General features: G+C 44.6%; 1 protein-coding gene across 5 annotated transcripts in view; it reads left to right on the top strand.

Annotated features, from left to right (window-relative positions):
• Positions 1 to 12,122, top strand: part of FGD4 (FYVE, RhoGEF and PH domain containing 4) — a 154,850-nt gene that overhangs the window by 68,576 nt on the left and 74,152 nt on the right. Inside the window, exon 1 of one of the 5 annotated variants that reach the window (XM_075602711.1) lies at positions 6,240 to 6,424. The exons of 3 other annotated variants lie outside the window; for them this stretch is intronic. The gene's annotated coding sequence lies outside the window, so the exon portion shown is untranslated. Of the gene's footprint in view, positions 1 to 6,239; positions 6,425 to 12,122 lie in introns of those variants that run through there. One more of the 5 variants, XM_075602712.1, reaches the window with a different exon arrangement.

Consider the following 12,122-nt stretch of genomic DNA (forward strand, 5'->3'; position numbering starts at 1 on the left):
ATCTGGAGCTCTGGTTTGGGTATTAATTCTTATAAAATTATGTAAGTTTTTGCAGGCATTTTATTAAAGAGGCAATCAAGCAGCTTAAAATATATATATATACTGCATGTGATTACCTTTTTGAAAACTAATTACCTAAACTGCTGATCGATTCGTCCTCCTATGATCGATCAGCAAAATCCTGCTTATCAGGGTTCACTAAATGGCCGCCTTTCAGTTTCAAATCAATCCTTCAGTCAGTGTAACTCGGCAGCTACAATGTATTCTTATATTACTAAGGTAACATTATCTAATGTTACAGTTTGCAGCTTGAACTGCTGGGAATATTGGCAACAAATGATAAAACAGGAAAGTGTTAGGCCCGGGCCATAGAGGTGTGGGGAGAGCGGAGGCGCGCTAACGCTGAGGCTCGCCTGCTTCAGTCAGCGCGATTGCACGGACTTGCAGGCGAGCCAGCATGCGCGAAGGGAGCCGGGGGGAGGTGGTTGGAGGCGGGGCAGTGATGTCGCTGGGCCAATCGCCCGCGACGCACTGACGTCAATGTCACGGCGCCGTGACGTTGACGCTGCTGTGCTGTGATTGGAGGTTTTCAGCCAACAGCGCGCTGAAAAACAGCTTGGCGCTCGGCTGAAACCTCCATCTCGTCAGCACGCCTGCGGACACTCGCGTGAGCCCCCTCTCAAGGCATCCTCATTGAGGATGCAGGGGCTCAGCGCGGAGCATCCGCACGCCTCAGCACGGCCTGTCCGTCTATGGACTCGGCCTTACAAAGATCTTGCACTGCTAGGGAGCTGGGCTAAAGCCTGCTGTAGAAATCAAAAGATGCTCAGTGTATTAAAACTCATAAAAAAATGGCATTAAGAGTTGAATTTTAAAATAAAATAAAAGAATGCAGTAAGTATTATCTAATACTACAGAACTGATTTTAATTAATAAAAAAAAACACATGTGGGACATTGGTTGGATTGCTCCTTTATAGGAACCAAGATGGGAGTCATTCATAGATGCTCTAATCCAGCGGTGCGCAAACTGGGGGGGGCGCAAGATTGTTCAGGGGGGGCGCGGCGGTTGCAGAGCCCCTGCGCTCTTCCCCAAGGCATTTAAATCAATGCCTGGGAAATCGCGTGAGGCCTCTTCAACTTCACTTACCTTCGGCGATGCATCGCCATGGCAACACAGCTTCAAATGACGCATCAGGGTCATGTGACGTCACGTTTGCATGGTGACGTTACGTTGGCATGGTGACGTCACGTGACCCCGCTGCGTCATTTGACGCCGGAGAGGAGGTAAGGGATGGGGGGGGGGCGCACATTGGAAAGATTGCGCAGCGCTGGTCTAATCTGTATAGAGCTTTCAAAACCTGACCAGCATCGTGCCCCAGGAACTCATCACCTGTGGGGTGTTTGCTGTACTTTTTTATGGCCTCCGGTACAGTACTTGGACCTTTGTGTCAGTGGGGGGGAGGGAATTAAAGGGCCTGACTGCATATGAAAGCTGCTTTTGTGATTGACACTTGAGCAGAAACGACAGAGTGCTCCTTAGAAATAAACCTTCCCCCTCTGGCTTCAATCCGCTGCTATCAGCCGGCCCATTATAGAAATGCAAAGGTTATATTATGGTTCTTAAAAAACCAGCACGTTTCCGTATTTTAAGCAGAGAACCATTGCAGTATCCTCTTTTTCATTCCGGTTTGTACTAATCTAACTTTGGGTCAGAAAAAAAAACAAAAAACGCTTTCAGTCTGTTTTGGGTCTGTACACATTAACGGCTGAACAGATCCAGAGATCCATCATTCTGTCACACAAAGGGGGAGATTCACCGTGCTCGGACGCGGGGTCTCCCACGGCAACTGCCATTCAAGTCCATGGCAGTAAACTGGATCGAGCTCGTAACATCCCTTATCCAAGCTTCGGAGGTTTTTTTTTTTTTACTTGTGTAACACCCCTACTACCCCCCACCCCCCCGGCAGCAGGGGGTAGGGTGTACATGTGTGAACAGGGTTCTGCTCCGCTCCCGATGGGATTAGAGTGTCAGCTCCTTGGTCAGTTACCTGTGATCTCAGGGTTCTCTCTGGTGGGTTCAGGCCTTGGCTGTAATGGAGGGTAGTTGGTGGTTGGAAGAACAGGACAAGATAAGACATAGGGCGCCAGGATCTTTTGCAACTCGCAGGTATTTTATTGTCAGGCACAACAGTTCCAGGCTTGCACAGGATCATTTGTTTTCATATAGAGCACAATACTTCATTAGACAGGTTGCCTGTATAATGCTCTCTTTAGGGCAAGTTCCCTCTATGCCCCTTCCCATTCAGGATCAGGATCAGTACTTCTGGGTCAGTATATGCCTCTAGTCCACCACACATCTTTTGGCTTCCTATCTCCTAGCACACTGACTCACTATCTACTAGCTCAATTATTCACTCCTAACTCCTCAAGGGTCTCTCCCTTAACTGCCTGAGCTAATAAATAATAATACTATCCCTTTTTAAGGGATAATGAGAACTGTTCCTTTTTAACTGTGTCTCTCCACAGTTATAACTCTCATCTCCTTTTACTGTCCTAATCTTAACTATCTCAAACAGCTAAAGGGGCAGAACTCCTAACGTAGGGCCTGTACCTGAAAAGGGGCAGAACTCCTAACGTAGGGCCTGTACCTGAAGCAACCACAAACTGGGGCAATGGTAACAGTTATCTGGGGGCTATGGGGTTAACTGGCCTAGTGCAAGGGGCTACTGCTCCCCTGCACCCTCACTCACCCAGCTCCCTGCTCCAACTGCCACTGTTCAAAAACTGTCTTAACTGTCTTAACTGTCGTCTCTCACAGCTTCACTGGTTGCCTAGCAACATTTAACTGCAGCCTCTCTTAACTGTCCCTATTCAAAACTGCCAGCGCAGGCTCCCTTGCACTGAAAAGGCCTTTATTGCAAATGCAGCCGCCCTATTGACTAAGCCGCAGCATGTGACATTCCCGAGGCTCATGGGACTTGTAGTCCCTGTCTTGAGCCTTTCCCTATTAGCCGCCCTCGTGGGATCCTACTGCGCTTGCGCGAGTTCTGCGCAATCAACTACAAAATGGCAGCACCCTGCAAAGGGAGCCGCCGAAGCCTCCGGCGACCGCTCGCCCTATCTATGGGCCGCAATTGTCGCGCCCCTGATTGCTTCCCCCCCCCCGGCAGCACCTCACCTCTTGTGGAGGTGCGAAGCTCCCTAATGGCCGCCGCTCATGCTATCTGTTCTGCGCATGCGCGGCCAATCGTAACATGGCCAACGCGAGTCGTCCCGCGCATCTGCGCATGCGCGAACCCAAGCATAACAAACATGGCAGCGCCCTGCAGAGGGCGCTGCCGGAAAGCCCGTCACCACCCGCAACAGCCCCCCACAGCAGCAAAGGTAAGGGGGGAAAACTGAGGACCGGGGAGCCAGAGGGGACCTGGCTACACTTGTATAAAAAGCCCGTATTTCAGTTCCGAGGGCATCCTGCTATCCCAAAATGCTTAACTCCGGTTGTCCTTCATTGCAGGTTTAATTCCCCCACGCAATATATGCCAATAGAAAGCCGCCATGGATTATGTTGCTGCTTCCTATTGGCCGCGGGAGCTTTAAACCTCCATATTTTTTTCCCTGGAGGGGACCGTACTTGGGGTACCTTCAGAGGTACAAACACTCGTGTCTGAGCAACAAGGCACAGTCCATATCCCCCCCACCCGGAGCAATTTTCACTCTTGCAACAGCACGCATACTGACATATAACACACACAGACAAAATGGAATCTGCACACTGCTAACCATTTCCTCTCTCTAGACCCCCCCTCCAGTCCTTTTCAGTAATATCAACAGTATATTCATTTCAGCAATATTACTTCATCAATCTCATGGAGAAGGGTGTCCTTGGAGCTCAAATTAAGGCGGTTCAGCTCTGGAGACCTCCTGCTTCTTATACAATAAAAAATGGGGTGTGAAAAAATGTTGCCTAGACATAAATGCTCAATAAACCTGATGAGGTACCTGGCTGCTGGCGCTCCCGGCGGTAATATGTGAGGCGGCGGCATCGGTTACTCGGCGGGAGGCTACGGGAGTTTTGCGGGAGGCGGCGTGTCGTGAGGTGGAGGAAGGGGGGGTGTTTGAGGTGAGGCTGTGGCGCCGAGGAGCGGGCGCCGAGGTCGTGGGTAGCGGTGCAGAGGCTGGGGTTTGCTGTGGGTGTGGGGGGATGGGAATGTGGGGAGAGGTGAGGCGGCGGCAGCGGCACCAAGGAGCGGGCAGCGTTGGTAGCTGTGTCGGCGGCGGGTGAGTGTGACCAATGAGGCGTGCGGGGCGGGGCTGGTCCACGGACCAATCTGATTGGCCAGAGGGTGAGTGACAGACCAACTGACCAATCAGATTGGCCTTTGGGACAGTACATACAACGTTTTCAAAAATATATATATTATATACACATAAACAACTTTTGTAAGAGCGTTGGATAAGCCTTTTTGGATTTGTAAAAATGAACATAGGTATGCATTGCATAGCGTTGGATAAGCCATTCGTTGTAAAACGAGGACTGCCTGTATGGCTTTAGCAATGTTTCAATTTGTCTCCAAATTAGAGTTAATTTTCAATGCATATTTCAACGCTGGCCCTAATCTTTAAAGACGTGGCCACTTAGGAACAAAGTAATTTAGCGGTAGGGATAAGTCATTAATACCTTAAAAAATACACAATTGTTAAACCATGTACCCTCTCTTCTCTCTATTCTGTACCCTCTATTCTCTCTATTCTATACCCTCTATTCTCTCTTTTCTGTACCCTATCCCCATCCTTCCTTGATTTGATAAAGCGTTAATCCAATATGTTTTAAAAAATAACAAAAATAGACCATTGGGGGAACAAGGGGTTTTGAGTTTTGTTTCACCTGTCCCCAAATATAAGGTAAGCACAGTAATGCATGGCCGTTACAGGTCGGGAATACAGGTCACCCGAGCAAGCTAATGGTTTCTGGGCTTCCTTTCTTTAGCTCTGTGGTTTTAAACGTGTGGTCTGTGGAACCTTTGATACCTTTTGGGAGGTTACCCCAGGTTCAGAAAGAAAACGCCAAATTAACCTAATGTTTGGTATTGTTGTATATTCATTTGTCAGATGGGATTAAACAATAACAATTCATTGCTGCTAAAAATAAAAAAGTGTTTTTGGCTAATCCTACCAGAAATAATATTTTTATTTAGAAAACAGTATTTTAATCACTGGCACAGTCCTAGCTCCTTGTGTCACCCTCGTTATCCTTTTATATAAGAGGGTCTGGATCTATTTAAAGGAGCAGCCATGCAATTCTTTTTTTAAATAAATCAGTTCCGTTGTATTAGATCATACTTTTTTATTTTTTTACATTCAATATATATTGCTTTTTAAATTCGTTTTCATATACAGAGCATTCTTTGATTTCTACAGCAGCCTTTTTGCACACCTCCCCAGCAGTGCAAGATTTTTGCAACAATATCTGGTTTGTGATTATTTGTTGCCTATACTGTATTTCCAGCAGTTTGAGCTCCAAACTGCAACATTGTAGCTGCTCAGTTGCACTGACTGAAGGATTGATTTGAAACTGAAAGGCAGCCATTTAGTGAACCCTGGGAAGCAGGATCTTTACTGATCGATCACGGGATAACTAATCGATCGGCAGCTTAGATAATTCGTTTTCAATCGAGGTAATCAAAGGATATATATATACTGTACTGTATCTATATCCAGTGTTCGACAAACCTATACATTTGCTCGCCCCGGGCGAGTGGATTTTACCCCCGGGCGAGTAAATATTGGCCCAAGCAGCACACGTTTGGTACTAGGTGGCGAGTAGATTTTTTTGTGTGGCGAGTAGATTTTTTGCTGATTTGTCAACCACTGTCTAGATCTATATCTCAGAAATACTCTTAAAGGCAATCCAAGCAGCTTACATTTTTTTAATAAAATTTGTTTTAATATAAATATATATAATATATTAAAACAAAAAAGTTTATTAAAAAAAAATGTAAGCTGCTTGGATTGCCTTTAAGAGTTTTTATGTTGCAAACTATTGCCTTCCTTAAATAACAAACATAGCACCTGTCAGCCATCCCCGCAGACTGCCAGGGGCGCAAGTTCCTTCATTAAGAAATTTGCAAAGCACAAGTACAATAGAAGCAATTGTTGCCCAATAAGCAGAAGGGACATTCCACCAATGGTGTTCCTGAAGGCAGTCACCATGGGACTCGCCATCTGTTCCCTCCCCGCTGGAATGTCATTATCCTCGCACTGTAGAGAGCTGGGAAAAAGCTGGTGTGTGTGTGCTCTGAAATCCTGCAATGAAGTGTGCTAATGGCAGCTTGGAATTGGCCAGTCTGTGGGACTCCTAACGGATTGTGAGCAGAGCCTGGACATCTGTAGCCAAGGCGAGGAATACGTGCTGCTCCTGTAAGGTTGGTATGGGATTGCTATAATGTAGTGTGCATTTTATTTGTTACATTTTATGTATTCTGCATTACAAGGGAAAGTACACATGGTCATTATTATTAATAGGACTTATTCTGCAAGGGGGTTAGACATTGAAACATGATTACAATGCTAATTTAATGGTAATATTACTGTAATACTCACTGTGGATCTCCAATCTCAGCAAAATAATATATAATGTTGTATGTTGACATTTTGTGCAACAATATATTCTATCAGTTCGCCTTCATATCATTCCTTTCCTTGTTAAAGCTGCTTTTATCCCCATCGTTCAAGAGGGGCCTGCAACGCGTCACTTTGCAATGCATTGTTAGCGCTGAAAGGCTCGTTACGTGGCTGAATTTGCCGTCCAATGTTATTCTATGTGAGTACACTTTGTGCACACGCCAGCCTATACTGTATCTGCAGGTGACATATTGTGCTTAATGCTGCATTTTCCCATCGCTGCAGAAGTTTCAGGCAGCTGTGCGTTTCAGTGTCCCAGTCCTCCTATCCCTGTATCTCCCCTAACACAAGGGATGGGAAGCAGCTCCTTTCTGCACTGAGGCCTTTAATTGTTTTGTTCCTGGTAATGGTGTAGGAGGCTGGCGAAGATTTTTGAGTCATGAATGCGTGTTTGACATTCCACTGTGCAATTTCTGTGAATAAAAAGACTGATTCCCTATGAGAGGGCTTTGTTTTGTTTGACAGATAAGGGTGACAGCGATGTGATGCATTCTTGCAATCTATTTTCAACATTCATACTGATATTCCCCCCCCCCCCCCCAGTTTTGTATCATTTGGCCTTGTTGTTATTTGGGGGGTTAGCTCAGGTACATTATATTTTTGGATGGGGGGGGTTGGGGGGAGGGATGCCAGTCATTTCAGTGATGGCTTCTTTGTGTCCTTCATGTCTCATATAGTTAATCAGACATTGGTCATTTTGAACTAGCATGTGTTTCCCACAAATGGTGCATTAACCTTTGTATGTATCTGTGTTTAAGTTACAATGTGTGACCGTGTGCCCATTTGCGTAGCTTGTGTTTGCCTGAATACATGCAGTTCCTGAACTTGTGCTGGGTGGACATTGCTGTTGCACAATGTCATGTGATTATTTTGGTACGGATGTGATACTGCGGTGCTCGGACTCGACTTTAGCCTTAAAATAAAGCTCATTCTTTTCTCAGAGCACTGTGTAAATGCTGGGGGGGGGGGGGGGGGTTGGGCTTGGAAGGGGAGGGGGGCTGGAATTTTTATTTTTTTTATTTGTTGTCCCATGGATGGAGAAAATAAAAATTGGCCGTATAATACCTTTTTACTGGACTAATACAACTTTTACAGTGCACACTCTTTTGAGCCTTGCAGGGCAGCACACACATTGTAATACACTTTGTTTACACTTTAACATATGAATGAAAGCTTTGTTGGTTATTCACAAAGCATAATCTATCTGAGGGTAGGGCAGGGAGTATTTGAATTATACTAAAGTATTTTGAACATACTGTACATCGGACAGGTTTTCTAATTGGAACCACCCTGACATCTTACTCATCGCATAAAACTGATTTATTTAAAGCAGCAAAACGTTAAATCTTTTATGGATTATTTTTTTAAATAAATCGGTTAGTATTGACTTTATTATTATTTTTTATTTAACTCTTAGCGCTGTTTTAAAGGAGCAATCCAAGCAATATCCTACATGGGTGTTTTTTTTTTTTTTTTTTTAAATTAATCAGTTCAGTAGTATTAGATTATTTTTATTTTTGTATTATTCAACTTTTAATGTCATTTTTTTGAATGAGTTTTAATATACTGAGCATCCTTTGATGTCTATAACAGGTTTTAGCCCATCTCCTCAGCAGTCAAGATCTTTGGCAACAAATTATCACAAATGAGAAAGTGTTGCAATGTTCCCTTCAGTTTGAGCTGTAAACTATAACAATAAATATTGTTACCTTAGTATTAGGATATATTGTAGCTGCTGTTACACTGACTGAAGGATTGATTGAAACTGAAAGGCGGCCATTATGTTAGGCACACAATCAGAATTTGTACAGATTTATAACAGGTGCACCAAACGATTGCCACCTTAAGTAAGACTGTAGGATGATACATTGTTACATGCTTCACATATACAAATAAGAAGGGAAAAAGGGGGGGGGGTATTATTGTTGCTTTAACCAGATGGTTCTCTTTGTTGGATAATTGTTTATGAATGTTTAGTTATAGTCACTAGCTTTGTGACGCTCCATCTGTTCCTGCCGACTACCATTGATTGGAAAAATGTGTCCATTTATTCTCGACGTAAATGAGATGGGCCTGTTCCATTTTTACCAGTCCGTGACGATGCACCGCTTTGCTGCTACGGGGCAGTGCCGTACAGAGCCACAGCAGTCATTCTGTGAATTCTGTGATTGGTTAACAGCAACCAATCACTTTATAAAGATCATGGGAAGACATTCAGAGTATCAGTGACATTACAAATGGTAGCCTCTTACGGTCTATACTGGTGCATTGATTTTAGAGGCTACATTGGGGCAGGAAGGTTAGGCAGCTGGAGGAGGGTTGTCCCCCTCCTGTTAATATGGCTGAAATAGATGTCAAGCAGAAGATGAAATGACTCAACCAGCACCAATACAAACGTGTCTTTGTGGGAATGCACGGAAATAGCCACACTGCTTTAGGACAGGTGAAGTTTTCTGACTGTTTCATTACCAACGTACGCCAATCCAGGAATTCTGGTGGCGGATATAAAACCTTGTAATACAAAGCTTACATGTTCTAGAACAGGGGGGGGGGGCTTAACTCCAGTCCTCAAGCGCCCCTCCCCCCAGGTGGATTGAGCCACCTGTACTGAAGCTGGGATATCCTGAAAACCTGACCTGATGGGGGGGATGTCTTGAGTACAGAATTTGAGCCCCTCTGTTCTAGAGGACTCTTTAATAAATAATTTCACTCCGTTTTCTTTTGGCACTTTATTATTCTGATCCGTGCCAATGTAATCCTGAAAGCCGCCATATCTGAGGTCTATATTACCCAATAATTGTGCAGACTGATGATACGAGAGGAATATTTGGTACAGACCAATTGTTATCGCCGCATGCTAAAAGTGCTAGGGGCCATGATGGGAAAACGTCTCGGATCTGCTCTGACTCGTACTGCAACATTGGAATCATTCCAGCATTTTTTCGCCCTAAGGCCGCGGCAATGGTGCGAGTGACGGTGCAAGCAGCGCGAACAAAATGCAGTAGATTTATAGGGCTGGCCAGAGTGTGCACGCGAGGAAGCGCGATGGCGCGGCAGATTTTTTAAAAGAGAAAATATTTCGTTTTTTTCGTGCAACGGCCGCGTCACGTGAGCGCTTCAGCCAATGAGGGCGAACCAGCCTCGTGACGTCACGCCTCCACCACAACTCTATGTCGCGAGCAATCTGAGTCCACAGATCGCTCAGGAGACAGGTGCACGCCATGTGGTCCGTCGCGCACGCCTGCGCTATGGAACAAGCCTAAGATATCACACACTGAAAGCCACATACAGATGGCATGTTTCATGTGTAGTGTGCTGTTTGAACCCACTCTTGTAGAGCAGAGAAACATGGTGTTAAAAAAAACTAATTTTTTTTGTCACATCTTGCAGAAAAATCACTTCCTTTTCCTGAACATTTGAGCAATTATAGGTCTGTTATAGTAGATTATTCCATTTTTAGAATCTAATAAATATTCTTTGGGATTGATGATGCCATGATGACCTCATCACACGCATAGTTACAAAATGGTGTTCAGCGAAGAAGATAAGCACGTTGTAAAGTGCTTGAGACTTCATGCCACTGGCCCTCTGGCCTCACAACAGCACGGATTTGAATTCTGTCGACTACAAGGCATCACGCAAGAACGAGTATACAGGGAGAAGATCCGTCAGGTTGATGAGCTGCGACAACACATCATTCCGGATGGTGCGCCGCTGGATCAGCGCGTTATCGATGATGCAATCGCACAGCGGCGTTCTCGTCTTCAGGCGTTTCAGCAGGAGGAGGCCGTTTTGAAAACACACTTTGAATCATACTTTGAACTCCAACTTTATATTAATCTTCGCATTTCCGATTTGGATTACAACAGTTAAACTCATTGACGAGCTGCGGAGGAGAAACTCCTATGTCTTGTTTAATGAACACGAACCTCCCGCAGCGTATCTGCTACTTATTGACCTAATACAGTGACATCAATTTAGTTAACATCAGTGGATTGTCTGCATGGTGTTTCGTATATAGTGTTCATCTACATAACAGACATACAATTGTGCACATTTCCGTGGGGCTTGAGCGAGAAATATATAAGATATGATGAAAAACTGATAAGTGTATTATTTTTTTGGGGGCATTTTAATTTTACAGGGATCTACAGATAAGTAATTAATTGCAGCATAATGTGTGCAACAGCATACAAACTGTTCTGGCTTGTCAGTATGTTTTGATGCACGTTCTTCATAAATGTATTTTCATCAATTATGGCACTGAGCGTATACACAATGCTTTACAGAATTTCCACACAGATTTAGAACAATATGGGAATGAGGACACCAGAAATAAAGCAAACGCAGGGAGAATGTAAACTGCTCAGGTAATGAATTTCTTCTTAAGTGGTCTGTTGGGAGATTGACACAGCCAGAAGTAGGAGGATGTGTTGTGTGCATTAGGTTTTCTTATTACATAACCAAGAGAATAAGTTGGTGTCTGTGTAATGGACGTTGAGGACATTATCATTTCCCAGTTATTGAAGAAGTATTTGGGCTGACTGCAGCTTTTAAATGAGGGGGAGAGTCCCAAAGGCAGACGACAAGTAAAAGTCAGACCGTTGAGGTGTCAAGTGGCCGCCTTAAGTAGAGTGTAAGGGGCTAATATGGGGTGTAGCAGTATATGAGAGCTGAAATACAAGAAGGGACAGTGTAGAGCAGGAATGGACAACTCCAGTTCTCAAGGGCCCCCAACAGGTCAAGTTTTCAGGATAGCCCTGCTTCAGCACAGGTGGCTCAGTCCCTGTGCTGAAGCAGGGATATCCTGTAAACTTGACCTGTTGGGGGCCCTTGAGGACTGGAGTTGCCCATCCCTGAAGTAGCTCCTCGAAAAAGGCGACGACTGGAGGTGGATCTTATACTGTACATAATACCATATACAGCTCAACCCCCTTATAACGCTGTGCTTGGGGTCCAAAGAATCACATCGCGCTATAAGCGGATCGCGTTAGAAATAATGTACAATTGTATGCATTGTACAATAAAGTATTTAAAATTCCAATAATCGTGTTGTAAAGTATTCATAAATACAAAAATTGAGAGCCACGCGTGCATCGCGTTATAAGCGGATTCGCGTTGTAACGGATCGCGCTATAACGGGGTTGAGCTGTACTTTCTATAAGAGAGCTGGGCATTTGGGATTTTTCAATTATAGGGCTTGACTGGTTGAGACTGGATGGAAAAAAAGAGGAGAGAGAACGGAGCATTACCAATCCGAAGGCAGAGAGATGCGTCTCCCATGTGAATAAAAAAATAGAAAATGACCAATGGCCCACACCACCATGTTTCACGCCGATGGCGCGTTATCAAAACCGCAGCGGACTGCACACAGAGTACCTTGAGGACATTGGATATTCACTGGGACTTTTCATCATTACGCGAGTCCTACGTTATAAT

The sequence above is a fragment of the Ascaphus truei genome, chromosome 5 (genome assembly GCF_040206685.1).
Source record: "Ascaphus truei isolate aAscTru1 chromosome 5, aAscTru1.hap1, whole genome shotgun sequence".
NCBI classification, from domain to species: domain Eukaryota; kingdom Metazoa; phylum Chordata; class Amphibia; order Anura; family Ascaphidae; genus Ascaphus; species Ascaphus truei.